This window comes from Branchiostoma floridae, chromosome 10 (assembly GCF_000003815.2).
Source record: "Branchiostoma floridae strain S238N-H82 chromosome 10, Bfl_VNyyK, whole genome shotgun sequence".
NCBI lineage: Eukaryota > Metazoa > Chordata > Leptocardii > Amphioxiformes > Branchiostomatidae > Branchiostoma > Branchiostoma floridae.
Genome location: NC_049988.1, coordinates 1837214 through 1857186, shown reverse-complemented (window position 1 = coordinate 1857186; position 19973 = coordinate 1837214).

The window sequence follows — 19973 nt, the reverse complement described above, 5'->3', positions numbered from 1 at the left end:
TATGAAGGTAATAACCAGATACTCAAGGGCTATTTGACCGATTTCCATTGATGTGTTTACGTCTTATACTGAGTCATCAAATTAGTCTGCCACTCCCCGCACATTGGTTTTACTTGTAATACATTATACACTATTTTGAAGTAATATTTTTTACTCGCTTCCAAATTTATAAAGCAATTTGATTTTCTCTATCGCTTCTCAATTGTATTGCATTCGCTATGAGAGCAGATATACAGTAAATAGATAGTAGTATATGTCAAAATATTTACATATTAAACATGCACGATAAAGTAAAATATTGTCGATTATAAAGTATTTGTCAGCAAGCCCCGGCCGACTGCAAAGTTTGTTTTAACCTCACTAACGCGGCCCAGGGACCGGGAACAGACACATCGGAATAATCGTTAAGGTATTAGCTAGCATGTTCATGTAGTAGAACTTAGAAATCAATAATATTTCTTGATTTCTTCCTGTGCTTAGCCAAAAAATAAATTTAGAAATTGCAGGATTTTTCTTCTCAAATCCGAGTCTCTTTACATAATTCACCCGGCGCATCCCCGTCTCGTATTCAGCTAGAATAAAGGGTATAGCACCCCGTACGGGGCGGTATAACCCCAACGGGGCTGTAATACACCGTATGACTATGACTGACTGACTGACTGAAACAGATAAACTGGATCTAAATTTAATTAGATTAAAGATCCTAAATGTTGGTGCAATGTAAGTTTAGAATAAATATTTTGACATTCTTCTTTTGATAAATATTCTGATATCATAGCAATTTCTTTAACGCTTGGTCTATTATCATAAGGGAAAGTAACAAATAGAATATTTTCACACAAGGGAAAAATGATTCGTCAAAATCGTCTAAAGGTATATGAATGCAATAAAAATGGGAAATAGAACAAACACATTACCTGTTCGTTTCTGTTGGTACCGACGTTGACGAACATCAGTAGAACGATACCCATCATGACTGTAACAGCGGTTACCACTACTGCCAGGACAGCCACCCTGCAGCAGACACGGCTACATACGGCTCCGTCAGGTTCTGGTTTCGCCGTATCTAATAGAGAAATGTTTGTTGTTGTTGTTGTCGTTTGAATAATATATATGTAATGGTGAATTTTATTTTTGAAAACCAAAGTAAACATTCTAACCTAAAAAGTGTGGATTTTCAACTACAAATAATGGCAAGTATAAATTTGGAGTAAAATAATTCATTAAATCTCATTCCATAAGTTTTTAAAGATGTGTTATGTATAGTTTCTGTTCTTATGTATGTATAGCTTCTTCTATGTGTTGTATACCTGAAATAAAGAAATTCAATATCAATTCAATTCAATACACAAACTAATGTCTCGTGTGTTCTTTAAACTTAGTGTAGGAGAAAAACCAGTCTAAGGGTCTTAGATTACCTGTTGAGCTTTCTGTCACATGGGGTAGATCTCCAGACAGATTCTCCAGTTTTACCGGCTCAGGTTCTTGATACACGTTCGAAGAAGTCTCCTGTCCATATCCATGCATCCCAGAAGGATTTCCATGATCGACACTTTCACTTGTGCTACCCTCGCGGTTAGGTGGAACTTGGGAGGACGGTCCGCTATTTTGTTTCCTGTCGGACCCCGTGACGGGGGTCCTTACAGTCTGTGCTTGCTCGTACATCTGTACTGTGCAAGCTCCCGACAACTGTGCAATCTTACACAGTAAAATCTTTAATAATATTTATAAAACTACGAAAACGTTTAGTCTCGAGTCATATTGATGAATATGTACGTATTATTAGCCAGAGCAAGGACGTTATGTTGCCAGCAAGCACCCATTTGTGCTTTGAATGGAATTTTGTTTACCAGTGTAAGGCAGACTAATTTGGGTGGCTCAAAAGAGTTAACCAAATTCCAATTGTATATAATAGTATGGTATAGAATAATAAATCGTGCAGAAAACAAGTCACATATGTGTGTAAATGTTAGCTCTTAACTATCTACATTACAATGAACAATTTTAGATCATGTTAGTAAAAGAACGTGTTTATTTCAAGACTGTAAAAATATGTGTTTACCTGTGAATTGATGGTTTTTAGTACCAGTAATAGATATTTTACCTGTGTTGATGGTGTTCAGCACCAGGGACAGATTATTTACCTGTGTTGATGGTGTTTAGCACCAAGGACAGGTGTGTTTACCTGTATGTGGATGGTGTGTTCACTAGCACATGAATAGTGTTCAGCACCATTGGCGGGTATTCTTAGATATGTGTAAAAGGTGTTCAGTACCAGGGACAGGATTATTTACTTGTCTGTATATTGTGTTCGACAGATGGACAGGTGTGTTTACCTGTATGTTCAACAACAATATTTATAAACAACATAACAACACAGGCCCAAAGAAACATTGCCCTCTTCTCAGATGGCAGTATTAACTTTACTACTCTATTTATCAATACAGGTCTACAATATGACAGCTTGATTTGTAAAGAGATCTTCAGCTATTTGTTTGATATGTTAATTCCCCCTAGTTAGTTTCTGTTCTACTCTTTGCCATGCTGTGTCCAATTCCCGTGTACCTACGTACTTTGGGTGAAACCATCATATAGAAAAACGTTCTGAGTGTTGCGTACTTGGCCATCAAGCGTGTGGACAGTGTAACGTACCTGCTGTGCCTCCATGCAGAAGGATGCCGCCCTACAAGTGAACTGGACATATTCCAGTCTTGTCATGTTGACGCAAACAATTGAATTTGCCAGTGAGGAGAGATTGGGCCTAAATAGGTCACCACTGTGTATGAAAAATACGCTCAACAGCTTTCCGTCTTTGTCAGTGCAAACTTCAATAGATTTCCGATGTTCAGCGTATTTAGAAGTGTTACGATGACAAAAGCATGCTGTTTACGGATATCGGATTCTACAGCTGTTAACAACACAGCGCATGTATCTTTTTCTTTCTAATATGACCACGATAACTTCAGTCAAGCCATAACACAACTAGAGTTCCACGAACACATACCTTTGCCAAATAAACTAGGTTTGTTATGTAGAATGGTGTCTGTAGACAAATGCGGTACTCATTTCATTTTGTTTTATAATTATATGCTTGGAGTTGGTTTGTAAAATTTCGGCATTAATTGTGCAAATTTGGTCCCAATTTACAATTAATCGATATCAAATTGTATCAAGCATTGCTTAAGCTATCAGCATACCAAGCTATCAGCATACCAAGAATCAATTTCTTGACTTATTCTCTTTCAAAGTCTTTAAATACACCCCTTATACTCTCTTTCCTCTTTCTTAGTTACATGTGTGACAACGTTGAAACTACTATAATGGAATGTAGTGGATTTATGAACTTTTCATAATCAATTATGCAAATTAACTGTTAATTTGCATAATAAGTATCACATTGTGTAAGTCTTCTCTTAGGCTATCTACATACCAAAAAACATGATGATCCGTCAACATGTTCAAATTTTCTCATTAATTATGCGAATAAGGTCATCATTTGCATAATTGATATCTATTGACATTTCTCTCCTTCTCAGCTACATATGTGACAAGTTTGAAAGTCCTATCATGGAATGCAGTTGATTTATAAACTTTCCTCATTAATTATGCAAATTAGCTGTTGATTTACATAATTAGTATTCAATTATGTAAGTCAACACTCATTCTATCTACATACCAAAAATCATGAAGATCCGTCAACACGTTGCAGAGTTATTCTCGTCCAAAGTTTGAAAGGAAACCGGCGCCTGCAGTACCAAAAAAGCTAGGGGGCCCAAACTCACAGTACATACTCTCTGCCCCGTGGGCTATCTACCACCCATAAATCATGACCACAGCATGTCCAGAACACGAGATATAAAAAAAAATTGAGTTTCCGCTGCAGTACCTTAGCAAGCCGCTAGGGGGCCCATTATCGAACTTGACCTTCGTTTTCCCGAACCCTACCCACCTACCAAATATTATCGGGATTCATCCAAGACTTCTTGAGTTATGCTGTTAACACACACACACACAGACACACACACAGACTCACAAGCCCAAAACATAACCTTAGCCATTCTGGCAAAGGTAAATATTTGTATGACAATTTTTCATGGATGATCAACTTTCTAATTAGTTTTCAGAGTTGGGGTGTCAGAACGTTTCGTGTGTAAGACATCAAAACCACTCGCGTTACTTGAGTAATTACCTAATATATTTTCTTCGTTCCAGACACTCTGAACGTAATTACTTTACTATCTACCGATCCTGACGGACAAAATGTGTTCATTCTTACTAATCCTGACAGGCAGAACTTTCTTAGTTTTTACCACGCATTGCGAAGTTAACTAATATTTCATTTCCTACCGCTCATCACCGATAAAATAACTACACAACACATTATATTTTTTTGAATATTTTATTCATACCCTTTTCTCTCTATGTGCCCATATATAAACGTCGTCATGACAACCCTCAGGCTACAGAAGGAATCATTAGACTAGCACGAACCCTGGTCGCAGAGGTATTGGACTGTGTGCCCATACACCGAGGAAAAACAATCATAAAATGCAGTGGAAAAAAGCAAGAGTCACAGAAACACACATGATATAAACACAAATGAATGAAACACCAATAAAACGCAAGGTGTTTGAAGTGGTGTGGTATAGTAATGTCATAGGTGCTTCATGTGCCAACTGTCTTATCATTACATTGCTACTTGTAACACAAGGACAATAAGACAATTATTCTTCTGTCTTACTTTTCTAAGTCAAAAAGTCTTTACATTTTAAAGACCAGAGGCCATAATATCATCAAACCACTGCTTTATATCATCATTTCCATTTTTATCGACACCTTCTCCGTTGTGGTATGCCTGATCATTGTTCTGCGTACTTTCGTCAGTTGAAATGCTGGGACCTTCCTCTTTCTCAGGACTGGCTTTATCTCCAATTTCAACTTCCCCTAGATAATATTGAGGTACGTCAAAAACATAGGGCGACCTTGCATATGGTTCAATTGTGTTAGCTTTACCCCCATACAGGCAACACTCTGTATCTGACTTTGACATCTGATTATCAACCGTATTGCCGTCAGTAACGTCCCCATTTTCACCAGTATGATAACAAGCTTGTGTTTCTGGACCAGCTAAGATGTTGATACCTAATTCTGTTTCCTTAGGACTAGTCTTTTCTCCAACTTCAACTTCTCCAACATCATATTGAGGCACATCAAAAACATCAGACCTTGCATATGGTTCTGTTGTGTCAGGTATAGTTTCGTTTAAGCAGGAAGGCGAGTCTGTTTCCTGGCCATTGCTGCAGCCTTCCTGATCATCAGCCTGGGTGTTCTGACTGGTGCCAGCCTGGTGATACAAGGCGTTGTTTACAACTTGGCCTGTCGGCATGGTGCTTAGGTGACCAAGTTGCACAATTGCGCTATTATTAGGGTGTTTCCTAGCCTTTGTACGACACACAAGTAACCCAACGCCACAGACGGCAACTATTAGTCCAACTACTGATCCAGTCACCACCAAGGCTGATTTCATAGTAACGGTTTGTGTCGTTTCTGTTGTGGATTGTTCTGGCCATGATTCTGGATAATAGGTTGTTTTGGGCGGCAAGGACGAAGTTATGGAGTCAGAGGGGTGTATTACTACGGAACATTTAAGAGTACCTGTTCTATCACATTGTATAACTACCCTGTGGAGCTCTACGTTCTCTCTTATAGGTGGTGTTTTACATCGGAACAGAGACGGGTTGTTATACATAGCGCGTATGATATCATTTCTTCTGACGCAACTTGTTTGTAGCACCTGGCACATGTCAGCTTCTACCGCGAAATCAAATGCCCAAGCTAGGTTGCAGTCACAGTGGAAAAAGTTGCCCTCTATGATAGGTTCGTACGGTATATGTCGTCCACATGGTACATGCGGGTCCCAACCAAGATCGCACAATGACAATGTTTGTATGTTGTTATAGGAAACATCCAGCTTTTCAAAGTTGGACAAGAAAGGCTTCACAGGATAGAGGTTGACACGGAATAACTGATTATGTGCCAAATCCAGATGAACTAGACTTGGCATGTTCTTCAGACAGTACCAAGGGAAGTAACTGATGTTGTTGTTTCTTAAGTTCATGTTGTACAAATTGGGCAGCGCCATGCAGGGAAACGTTGTCAGGGCGTTGTTAGGAAGCTGAAGCTGAAAGAGGTTCGAAGGCAGTTGTGTGGGAACACTCGTTAATCCTTTGTTGTCACAATGTATCCGGAGTGGACGAGTCAAATTTAGCAAATAAAAACTATCATTGTGCCAATTCTGAACGTTACATCCGTAGGAGAGCAGCTGTGTAAGTACTGATGCTTCACAATTTTCCGGTACATTTATAAGTGTAAGAATCACAATGTGAACAACAATCATGCTGAATAACATGCTTGTTTGATTCAGGGAAGTAGAGGTTTTTGCCCCGTATCTTCGGGATTGAAACAAGTTGCTCTTGCCATAAACAGTTCACGCATCATTGTACAACATCTACATCTACTCTGACCTCTATTCACTACAATAACAATCTCAGTCAAAACCAGTTAGACAGTCTGGCCAATGACAGGGACAGGATCTTCTGTCATCAGTAGAGTACACCAATCACGTGTACTTGCTCAGTCAAAACCAGTTAGACAGTCTGACCAATGACAGGGACAGGATATTATGTCATCAGTAGAGTACACCAATCACGTGTACTTGCTCAGTCAAAACCAGTTAAACAGTCTGACCAATGTCAGGAATGGAATCTGCTTGGCACCCGGTTAATTGGTCCTGCTCTTGACTGGAGGGTGATCTTGGACCTGGGATGACGCGTGTCTTTTTCATTTAAGATTCCTTTGCCATACCCTTAAATATGAGGCCTTTAGGTTTCTTCCGCAGAAACCTCTAAGAGAATCTTGAACCTGATCTGCTGGAAATGGAAGAACACAAATTTAGAAATGCAACTGGAATTTCTTGTTCGTACTGCACAACATTTTCCCTGGCAGGGCATGATGCAAAAACGGCCAAGTAAGCATTGTAAAATTCTGCACATTCATTCAAAAGCATTATGTACACAGTGTCTGTCTAAAACTACACAATATTCCAAGATTGCTAATGTTTTATTAAAAACGTCGAACCAACTTCTACGTATTTTAGAAACAGTATAGATTCTGAAATAGACAACAATCTCTGCAATCGCATGAACACAACTTGATGACATATGGCTTATACATGCTCTTCCCCGAAAAGTAACAAATTATGATACAATTTAACAATTTATAAGCCAATAAGAATTGAATAAATGTGAAAATTACATATTAAACAGTAATATAACCCAAAGTATTATACCAATTAACAAAATGGAAGGAAACCATAATACACATGTAGCTCACTAATTGATAACTAATCAAATATCGGTAGAGATATAGAACATCATAAGAAATGCAACAACTAAAAAGCAAGCAAAATGTAGACTTTTCTTATCTCAAACATGAAAACTGTTCTACACATTCGGTATTGTCGCTATTGGTACATGAAGTTTCAGACTGAATCCATACCTTTGAAAACATGAGCTGTACCGAAGCCTGTAAGAGTCTGTCTGGTCTGTGCAAAAACAATCACCTACTGCAGTGATGGTACGCCTCCCAAAATGGCACAGTCAGAAAAAAAAACAGATGGTTAATGAAAACTTAATTAATTGTCTGTCTCTCTTGGAAATTGCACGGAAGGTGTTTCATAAGTGCTGTGTCATTTGTTTACTGTAAAATATGAATAAATTCATGTTTCCTTCTTCTGCAAAATATAGCTCGAGTGAATAAACGATGATTTTTCCAAACCCAATCTAATACAACTTTGGAACATGTTTCCTGTGATGGACGTATACAGCGCTATATTTACTGTAAGGAAATTAATTTCAATGTTTTCACAAATTCAAAAGAAATCTAAAATCATGCTCCCTTCAGCTTAATTTCTTTACATGAGATGTGTCCTTTTTTCGTCGAAATTTTCAGTTTATCTATTGATTTGGCACACACGGCCAGTTTCTTAAAATCTCCTTACCGTAAGGAGACGTTGACTAAGACGTTACCATGCAGTTGTGAATGTACTTGGGAGAAATCTTCTATTTCTTGAGAAAATTCCGGGTAATCTTGAGAACTACTGACATCTTCTAATTGCGTAGTGAGTATTTTTGTGATGGACTTAGAAGAAGAGGGGATGATTCGTTACAATACGTGTTGTTAGTTTTGAAAATGTGGTCACTACCACTTAGCCAATTGCAGCAATGTAGTGCAGAAAAAGTGTTTAATCAAAAATAACTGTTTGTTACTATAAACTCATTTGTATGAAATAAATAAAAAAAAGAACCACACTTTGTCATATCACTTTTTATAACCCTTTTTCTGCACCATTGGCAGGATACTTGAAAGAAGTGTCACTGACATCCCTGAATAGTTTCATCAGGTTGCAATTGGTATGTCATAACTGTCTGCCACCACTACGTCTGTCCCTTCTGTTAATGAGAAAAAATAAGACTGTCTGTAACCTTGATTTATTCATGCATTTATTTATCTATTTATCAAGGTCGCCCAACTAGCCGAGGCTGTTACACAGGGCTGACCTTGGGTCTGTCACCGTCCTCAGAATTGTCCTGGGGAAGGTCACCGAAACGTCGATTAAAATGAAACTGTTGCTTTGTAAAAATAAGGATATATTGTTCTTTTCACAAAGATTGATATCCTCTCATAATTCTATTATCAAGCACTTGTTGACTTCTAACATATACTATCATAGAAACACATCTTTCCGCAACTGCTATGGCCTATTGTACAGGTAGATGTTTCAATGTATATGGATGTATGTGTGATCTTTTGTGTGTCTATGGGGTTTTATACATGAAATAAAGAATAAAGTAACAAGAGTCTCTTTATTCATTATCACTGGCACTATATACACAAGGAAAATATCATTAAAAAAAAAGAATGAACATTGTTTTTCTCATATGTGTGCATACGTAAATGAATTCGATATATCCAGAGCATATTTTTCGTTTTCTTCTATGTGTACAAACATCAAGAATTCAATATATCTGATAGTTTTCAAAAAATTATCAGAAAGGTAAACGTCTTTAAACGCCGTTTTCAATCTTTTAATATGTTGAAAGCAGACAAAGACGTGTGTATTTCATTTGTCTTGACTAAAAACGTAAACTGTTTTCCGCCCACTCAATATGATTTACTTAATCTTTGATTTCCATTTTTTTTCATTTTCTACATTGTGTTTCGGACCCCGCCTTCAGAAAAGTCTAAATTTATAAATACATGCGTTAACACAGAAATCTTACGTACTATATCTAGTAGGTTGACTGACTACATGCTGTGTGACGAACACGGAAAATATCCGACGAAGAAAAAAGAATGAACATTGTTTTTCTCCTATGGGTACATACATAAATGAATTCAATATATCAAGAGCTTTTATCAGAAATTTCTTTTCTTCTCTGGGTGCCAATATCAATAAATCCAATATGTCTAGCTTTTCAAACATGATCAGAATGGTAAGATGTTTTGAACGTTGTTTTCAATCTTTCAATGTTAGTAGCAAACAAAGAAAAAGATTACGTGTGCATTCCATTTGTCGTTGACTAAAAACGTAAGCTGTTTTCCACCCACTCATGATGATTTCTTTCATGATCTGGTTTCCAATTTCTACATTTTCTTCATTGTGTTTTGGATGTATGCGCTGAATGTATGTTGACTGACTATATTCTGTGCGACGGAAACACGGAAAATATCAGACGAAGAAAAACAAAAGAAAATTGTTTTACTCCTATGGTTGCATACATAAATGAATTCAACATATCCAGAGTTTTATCAGAACTTTTTTTTCTTCTGTTGGTGCCAGAATCAATGAATTCAATATGTCTGATAGTTTTCCAAACGATCAAAAAGGTAAGATGTCTTGAATGTTGTTTTTAATACTTCAATATGTGAAAAGTAAACAAAGAAGGAGATTACGTGTGTAGTTCATTTGTCTACAGCAAAAAAAACTGTTTTCCACCCACTCAAAATGATTTTATTTCATCTTTGCTTTTCTAAGCCTCATTTTCTACATTGTGTTTATAGACCCCGTCTGAAGAAAGCTATAAATGTACGCGTTCACGCAAAACCCATGTGTGCTGACTGGCAACATGTTGTGTGACAAACACAAAATATCAGGCGAAGAAAAAAGAATGAAAATTGTCTTTCTCCTATTGGTGCATACATAAATGGATTCAATATATCCAGAGCTTTTATCACAACCTTTCCAAACAAAAGGCAGGATGTCTTTGAATGTTGTTGTCTGTATCCTTCTTTCAATATGCAAAACACAAAGTAACAAGGAGATTACGAGTATGTTTGATTTGTCTCTCTGAAAACGTGCGCCATTTGCCAACGACTCAATATTATATTCTTTCATCTTTGGCTTCCCTTTTAAATATTGCGTCTCGGACCTCGCCTGACGCGGGGCGTGTATTTTTGCTATGCAGAAACCTGACAAGTTTACCATGCCGGGAGACCAGCAGCAGTCCCAAACTACTGACACAGGTAGATATATGTTTGACAATATCTTCTCTATACGGACGCCCGCGACCAATTGTGGTTGTTCTGCAATAATCTATGTAATGATAAATGTAAGGTTTAACACTATCCGGTGCCTGACGTGGTGACACAGGTAGATATACTTTCCAAATAGCGTTTGGACGAGGCATGAAGCCCGGAAGATGCATTTTCATTATGATATTCTTTTTACATCCCTTCTTTCGGGTGGGAGCGTAAGTGGTAAGTGATCTGCTACCTTGCCAAGTGCGCCCCCCAACATTTCGGATGGTGGAGTAAAGCCCCTTACATGGAAGTATCAGGCGTTAAGTTCCCTCTCGGTCGTCAAACCTCTACACGTGAAAGAACCCGACACACCCACTTTCGGCGACACTTTAATTTTGTGATTTTCCTCCAGGCACCACACCCATGCAGCAAGACCAAGGAACTTCTCTAAACACGTACGAAGAAGCCGAGACTGTGTACTACACAATCAGGGATGAATATCTGCCGCCGTCTTTACACGGGGTGGGGCGGCAGCAGGGGTCACCCCAGGGGGAAGTGGGAACCAGCGGCCGCCGACCCAACCCCCTCCTGTCCAGCAGGGTGGTTCCCGTGGTCGTGTCCGCCATGGCAACGGGGCTGACAAGCCGCAAGAAGAGCAAGAAGCGGCTTCACACACGTACGAAGAAATTGATGGGAAACGTCACGCAACGTGCACGTCTGCAGGTAGCCGATGCTTATAACTTACGCATCATTAGCTATTTTGCAGTATCAACAAAGTAATGACCGTACGAGACAATCATTGTCATATCAATCATATTTATAATGTCATTCTGGTTCAAAGAGGGAAACAGGGCGCTGCGGCTCCATGCCTGGAGCATACCCCCTTAACCTGGAGAGCAGATTGATCCCCTGGCAAGCATAAAAATCCTGATTGACCAGGATTGATATTGGATAACATGTGGCCATTTCTTTAGAACAGGCGAAAATCAATGCGCGAGCGGATTTATAAAATCTCTCCAGAGTGGCCTAAGCATAAGCAGCTAATACAGTCGAGCTTCTGACGTATATATGCTGCCACGGTAATCCTTGGTTCAGCGCCCAGAAGTGGTCCATGTGGCTTTGTACTGAGCAAACTCGTTGAAAAACATTTTTACAATAACGGGCGCTTTGTGCCATGGAAGTCACAGATTCGTCAAAGGTTCCCTATTCATTTCCGCAACAAAGGCTCTTAATCCTGACTTAATCTTGATGTGACAAGTGATTTATTAGTTTACTATCTTATTCAGTCGGTATGTGCATATCAACGTGATAATCTGAGACAGATACTTTTATTTCTAACAGCCGACCGTACGTATCCGGGTGGAGCAAGCGGCCGCGGTGCTCTCTGTAGCTTCATACGCTCCCATCGCAGTTGTATGGCTGCCGGCATTGCCGTACTGATCGCTGTGGGACTCGCCCCTCTGACGTTCATCAATAAAGAGGTAAACACGCTTGTACTGTGGAAAATGTTTCAAGTTTTGACACAATTTGTCTTGTCACTTTAATGGCGACGCTAACAAGACAGAAAATTCTTTTCTCTGTCCTTAACATTTTAGTATTCTAACAAACGTTTTAGGAAATATCCGAACTGGCCACAACCATTGACGCCTTGAAACGCCACCAAAACGACATGTCCGCCAATGTTGACGTGATAAAGCGTAACCAAGACAACATAACCCAACTGTCTACCGAAGTTGACGCCTTGAAGCGCAAACAAAACGAGAAGTCCACCACTGTTGATACCTTGATGCGTAACCAAGACAACATAACCCAACTTTCCACCACTGTTGACGGCTTGAAGCGCAACCAAGACGACAAGTCCACCACTGTTGACGCCTTGAAGCGTGACCAAGACAACATGCGCCAACTGTCCAGCACTGTTGACGCCATGAAGCGCGACCAAGACAACATACGCCAGCTGTCCACCAAGCTGTCTACCACTGTTGACGCCTTAAAGCGCGACCTGGACAAGGAACGCAACCGAACCACCGCCTTGGAACAGCGTCTTGAAGAGATAAGTAAGACGTCAGGTAATTTGGTTTTCCGTTTTTGTTATTTATGTTGTCACGTTTGTATATTTTAGCCATACCATAGGTATGGTGAAATATATTGTATTCGTAATGTTTCTTCTTGCTTCTTTCTTCTTCTGTCAAATCTTCAAAACACGATTCCGTTGTTCCTGAACCGAATGACTTGAAATTTGGCACAAGGGTAGAGTGGGCCAATACCCTTAGGCTTTTTTTTCACTTTTTTTTTCATATCTGCCTTTAAAATGATTTTATTGAGTTTTTTTGGCAATTTTTAGACCAAAACTGTATATTTTGGTACTTGTACCCTGGTATTACATCAGAATGACCTGGAATTTAGTACAGAGGTGCCTTGATCATATGCCCACATGTAGTCAATAAAAGTTTTGGCATACAGTGCAACAAAATGCTGAATTTTGCGATTTTTGGACATTTTTTTGACAAAAAAGGTACATTTTTGGCTCCTGTACCCTGGTTTTTCAACCAATTGAGCTGAAATCTGGCATAGAGGTGCACTTCACATATGCGCACATGGATTCAATAACACGTTCGGCATACAGCTCAACAAAATGCGTAATTTTGCTATTTTTTGCTCCTGTAAACTGGTTTGGAAGCCAAATGACCTAAGTTTTGGTACAGGGGGTGCACTAGATATTCATTCAAATGATCCGAGTATCATTTTTGGCATGAACCACTTCAAACGATTTTTTGGGGATTTTTTGGGTCATTTTCCGATGGCCACAGGGTCATTGACCCCATTTTTAGGCTTTCTCTCTTGTAGAACTGTATGACAGTATAACTTAACTAAAAAGGTAAACAATCGCTTAGCCCGAATCAATATTGTGAGGAGAATTTGGCAGCCAATCAGCGAGCCTGGTTTTATCTGGGAGAGTCCATTGTTACGCGGAGGGGTTCATTTTTTTTAAAATTCATCTTTGGACTGGGGATATGTAAAGACTTGAAGTGGGTGTATTTTTGGACTGGTCTATTTTGTAATTTGACATGGGGTGGATGAGTCCATTCTTGCACGGAGGGGGGATGTTTTAAAATTCATATTTTGGACTTTGGTAACTACTTGAATGTCAAAGTCTTTCAGTGGGGTAATTTTTGGACTGGTCTAATTTACAATTTTACATGGGGTGTGTTGGAAGAGTCCATTCTTGCACGGATGGGGACATTGTTTAAATTTATTTTTGAACTTTGGTGTTTATGTCAAAGTGTTTTTAGACTGGTCTATGATACATTTTCATGCACGGGGGACCTTTTTTGCTAACTTCAATTTTGGATTCGGTTTCTTAAACAAAAGCCCATGATTTCAGTGGAAGTATTTGTGGACTGGTCTATTGTGTAAATTCACATCAGGTGTACTGGAGTCCATTATTGCACAGGGGGATTTTGTAAGATTCATTTTTGGGCCGAGCCGTCATTAGTAAAAGTGATTTTTCAAATTGGTGATTTTGTTGTTGCATGTGGAGTGAGATGGCTGACATATGCTGTATTTGCTCTCAAGCAAATGTCAGCCTTTCTAGTTATTATTCTTTTACTGTCTTTATTTACTTGCTTTGGCGGTGTTCTGATGAAGCATATCTAATGAATGGTTGCTGTTTAGATATCTCCCATGCCTATATGTTAGTACGATGTTATTGTTAAACTTGTTTTCCAGCATCGTTTCCTCACGGTTACACAACTTGGAACGGAATCTGCTACAAGGCCTTCAACACAAAGAAGACCTTCAGCGATGCAGCCGCGGTCTGTGGTAAAGACGGCGGCACCCTCGCCATGCCCCGAGACGCTGAGACCAACGGCTTCCTGATCCTCCTGTACAAGTCCGTGATCGACGATAATGCCTTCTGGTTCGGCCTGCACGATCAGCGCGAAGAGGGAAGCTATGAGTGGGTGGATGGTTCTGCACTTGGGACCTACAACTCCTGGGGTCCGGGACAACCGGACAGCTATTATGACTACGAGGATTGCGTTGTATACACCGCATACTGGATAGACATGTACAAGTGGGCCAACTACGCATGCGACAACAAGTATTTCTTCATATGCCAGGCTGTCCCAGGTACTTCTTATAACCGTACCATTTCATGAAACCCTTCTTTCTAGTGAAAATTGCACAACTCAAGTCACCATCAGAATAATCACGTTAGACCATTGGTGATTACGAACCATTTCAAACCGCATCATTCGATATCTCATGCCTGATGTTTGTTTTCAGGTCGTCCCTAGGCGACAGGCGGAATTATCTACACTACTGAAAACCGGCCCTCTGGACATCTGCTGTGAAACTGATAACCAGTAAAACGATAAATATTAAATTGTGCCAATAGGCCCAAACAGCACTTTGGTTACAAGTCTGTTGAGTAGCACAATATTGCATGAGAAAGAGTGAATACGAGTACGCTCCATAGCTATTGAATACACTCCAATACAGTACTGTACTTTGGTAGGCGTGCCTCACTTTTCATATATATTACAGAGAATGTACCTCTCTCTCTATATATATATGTATATATATATATATATACATATATAGTACATATACATAGTGCACACAAACACACACACACACACACACATATATATATAAATATATATGTATATATATATATGCACGTAGAAGGTTTTGTTTTCAATCGGAAATGTTCTACAAAGTGGAAAGCTTCTGGATTGGCAGTGTCAAATACCATACTGAATACCCTACTGTTTCTTAAACGTTTCCTGCAAAATGTTCAACAGACAGGACAAGCACTAAAATACTTGAAACTTCACTGTTTTCACAGTAGACCGACTGCCTTTTGTTTCATAAATGATAAAAAAAGCCTAATGCAAGAACATCCGTTATCAACTGTTGGAAGCTCATTTGGTATAGGTCTGCACAACTTTGCTTATAAATAGATGGTATACTGTGCTTATTGGAGCCTGGACCACTAGAGAAGCCACATTATTGAAACAGGTGTGGCAGCGATCTCGCCCCCCCCGTGATCTCGCCCCCCCGGGGGCGAAATCACTAGCGATCTCGCCCCCCCGGGGCGAAATCACTAGCGATCTCGCCCTCCCCGGCTAGTGATCTCGCCCCCCTACCTCGCCCCCCTTTAGCGATTTCGCCCCCCCCCCCCCCAAAAACGGGTTTACATGACATTTTCGAAGTTGATTGGTATAAATCACAAAATGCAGTTTTAGAATGATATAAGTACACGAGTTTGATACATAACGCCATTCATAGTATCAATATTAACGTAATTACATGGTAATAAGATAGTTGAACATGTTTCAGACAAGGAGGGTTGGGTCCCTTGTATTCCCATTATTGCATATACCTGAGTCTTGACATAAGATGTATTTCATCGTATTCACCTGTCCTCAATCAACCTATATATCTCCAATATGAAGTCTCTACCATGAAGTGACCACAAAAGAACTATGCAATGTCTTTATTGATTATGCAAATATTAGGTATTAATTAGAATAACGCACATTTTGGTATATCAAGGAGCTTTTACTGATAAAAGCTCCTTGGGTATATGCACCTGGCCAAGGGATATCTTCACCTCCAACATGCCTGTTTTTTCTAGTATTTAGGAACTGATGCATTTACCCGTGTTTCTTAAGACTGGTACTTTACCAGTGTTTGTGTAGCATTTAGCAACAGCTATATCAACTTGCGCAGATAGTGTTTATAATGAGAAACTATTATTCACGTGTGTTTTTGTTAGTACTTTGGAAATGTTTCCAGCACAAGAAAGAAAACACTGTGACAAATTGAAAACATATAGCTGACGTATTCCGTACCATAGACGGTGTTGATTTATACGTTCGCAGTAGCACTGTTTTTATGCCACCTCAGCTGCAAAAATTGTCTTTTTCATTTCAATGTCATGTCTGCACCGAACAATATAGTATCGACTGTCGAGGTATGACATCTTACGGTATGGTAATAAGGTGCCATATAGGTAACAGGTAACATACCATATACGTTACTCCCCAGGTGCAGTATAGTACCAGGTAGCGCACCTGTAATATGTAGTAACCAGCTGCTCTTGGGGGGGGGGGGCGAAAACGCTAAAGGGGGGCGAAAACGCTAGTGATCTCGCCCCCCGGGGGGGCGAGATCGCTGGGGGGGCGAGATCGCTGTCACACCGGTCTGTGTGACAGACTGAATAAAAGTTGTAAACGGGAATTCTGTGGCCCCGGCTGTCTTACTTTGGGGGTGACTATACGTGTGGTGAGAAAGGTGTTGGTTAGCATGAGGATCAATCCGCTCCATATATACTATTTATCCAACTTTTAGAAACTAACTTTTAAAACCGGTGCGGTGCATATGATGTGTTTGTGGTATGTATAGATACATTATAGTACAAGACATCATGTAAAAAAAAAACTGTGTTCCACTCTTGGCGCCCTTTTCTAACCCGTACCCAGACACACGTAAATCCTGCTTTGTCCCAAATCAGTTGGTGTGGTTCAAAGGGGTCTATTGTCATATCAATTGGAATTTTTCAAGAAAAAGTTGCGTCCGATCACCTCACCTATACACTACACGGATACACTACAGTAAAGGATACCTTACAATAGGAGCGGCATTCTTCGTGGCCTCATTTAGTAGATTTTATGGGCGACTACCTTGTGTAGGTGCATTAAGACAGATATCGTATTTCCCTTCCGAACGGTAACTTGTACTTTGTGCGTGTTGTATGACATTGATAATCACCACATATATTTCAGAAAGGTAGACAATTACATGGCAAATTTAATACCACCTAATCAAAGTGACTTTATTTTTCTTACAGTCCATAGAATCATTACATTGATTTCAAGGAAATATGCCCACAAGACGTCATTCAGATTGGTGACATCCACCCCTTCAAAGTTATCCCTTTGAGGATTTCAAAGTAATTTTAGACCACAAATATATATTTTGGCCTCCCATTATATCGTAATGGTCTGCACTTTGGTAATTGCCTAGGAGTTATATCCACATAATAATTGAAATGTTTGGTATAGTCCAAACATTAGTCCAAATAGTTTATTTGGGCATTTAAAAAATATATATGTTATGATGTCCATGAGAACCAAGCCACCTTTCGCTCAGTAAAGGTTTAGCGATCGCACAAGAAATAGAAAGCCCCTGGCTTCTATGGGCCGCTCTTCATCTTCATGATGGTGACATCAGGCACTACAAACCTGATTTAGAAAAAAAGAAACAGTACCCCCCCCCCCCCCAAAGGGGTGATTTGGAAGAGTACCCCCCACAGCAAGCGGCAAGCGGTGAAGCAAGCGGCCGCGGTGCTCTCTGAAGCTTCATCCGCTCCAACCGCAGCTGCATCGCCGCCGGCATTGCCGTACTGATCTCTTTGGGACTCGCCCCTCTGACGTTCATCAATAAAGAGGTAAACACTCTTGCATTGTAGATAATCTTGTCTAAATTTCAACACACTTTGTCTTACGTTTTACTCGAGAGACGTACGAGAGAGAAGATGCTTTTCTCTGTCCTTGACATTTTCTTAAGTTTGGTATTCTGGCAAACGTTTTAGGAAATATCCCGATTGTCTACCACTGCTGGCGCCTTGAAGCAATACCAAAATGACATGCGCCAACTGTCCGCCACTGTTGACACATTGAAACGCCGCCAAGACGGCATGCGCCAATTGTACGCCGCTGTTGACGCCTTGAAGCACCACCAAGACGGCATGCGCCAACTGTACGCCACTGTTGACGCCTTGAAGCACGACCGAGACGACATGCGCCAACTGTCCACCACTTTTGACGCCTTGAAGCGTGACCAAGACAACATACGTCAGCTGTCCACCACAGTTGACACCTTGAAGTACGACTTGGACAAGGAGCGCAGCCAAACCGCTGCCTTGGAACAGCGTCTTCACGAGATGAGTAAGACGTCAGGTAATTTGGTTTTCCGTTGTTGTTATTTATGTTGTCGAGTTTTTTTCTACTCATTTACTGTCTTTATTTACTTGTTTGGGGTTGTTCTGATGAAGCATATCTAATGAACTGTTACTTTTTAGCTACCTATCATGTCTATATACATGTCAGATGTTACTACATGTTTTTCAGCATCGTGCCCTAACGGTTACACAACTTTGAACGGACTTTGAACGGAATCTGCTACAAGGCCTTCTACAAAAAGAAGACCTTCAGCGATGCGGCCGCGGCCTGTGGTGAAGACGGCGGCCCCGAGACGCTGAGACCAACGGCTTCCTGATCTCCCTGTACAAGTCCGTGATCGACGATGATGCCCTCTGGTTCGGCCTGCACGATCAGGTTGAAGAGGGAAGTATTTCTTCATATGCCAGGCTGTCCCAGGTACTTCTTATAACCGTACCGTTTCCTGAAACCCTTCTTTCTAGTGAACATTGCACAGCTCAAGTCTCCATCAGACTAATCACGTTAGACCAATGATGATTATGAACCATTCCAAAACACACCACTCCATATTTTATGCCTCATGTTTGTTTTCAGGTCGTCCCTAGGCGACATGCAGAACTATCTTTACCACTGTAAACCGGCCCTCCGGATATCTTCAGTAAAATACTGACCAGTAAAATGATAAATATGAAAATGTAACAATGGGCCCAAACAGCACTTTGTTTACGAATTTGTTGAGTAGTAAATTAACGCACGAGAAAGAGAGTATAGGCACCAAAGCAATGAATTAGTACTAAGTACAATATTAGACACGCCTCACTTCTCATATATATTACAAAGAAAGTACCTGTATTTTGGCATGTAGCCAAAATGTTTTTCTTAGGAAACATGCTAGAAGTAGAAAGATTCTGGTTTGACCGTATCAAATCTATTATATTTTTCTTTACATAAATATCAGCCTTGTTAAGGATCATATTGTCTTACCTCAGGTTCTTGTTTGGATTGTGTGCACGCTTGCATTTTCACATATGGATAAAGCAATGGGCCCAAAGCAACATGTTGTTTTAGAAGTTTGTTGAGTAGTAAAATAACACAGGAGAAATGGTGAATACCATTATGCATTACTTTACAATTGTAGACACGCCTCAGTTCTCATATATATTGTAAAAAATATACCTATATATTTTTGCACGTAGCCAGAAGGTTTTGTTTTACATACGGAAGTCTAGAAAGTGAAAAGGTCGTGGTTTGGCAGTGTCAATGCATTACTGCTTATCAAACGTTTCCTAAACAAAGATAACATGTACATTATAACACAGGACATAAACTGTGTTCAACTATTATGCCGCCCTTTCGATGACCAACGCCCTCCGAACTCTCGCACAAGTAAGTCCTGGTTTTCAATAAATTCTTCATTCGTGTTCTTTCATTGGGAAGTCG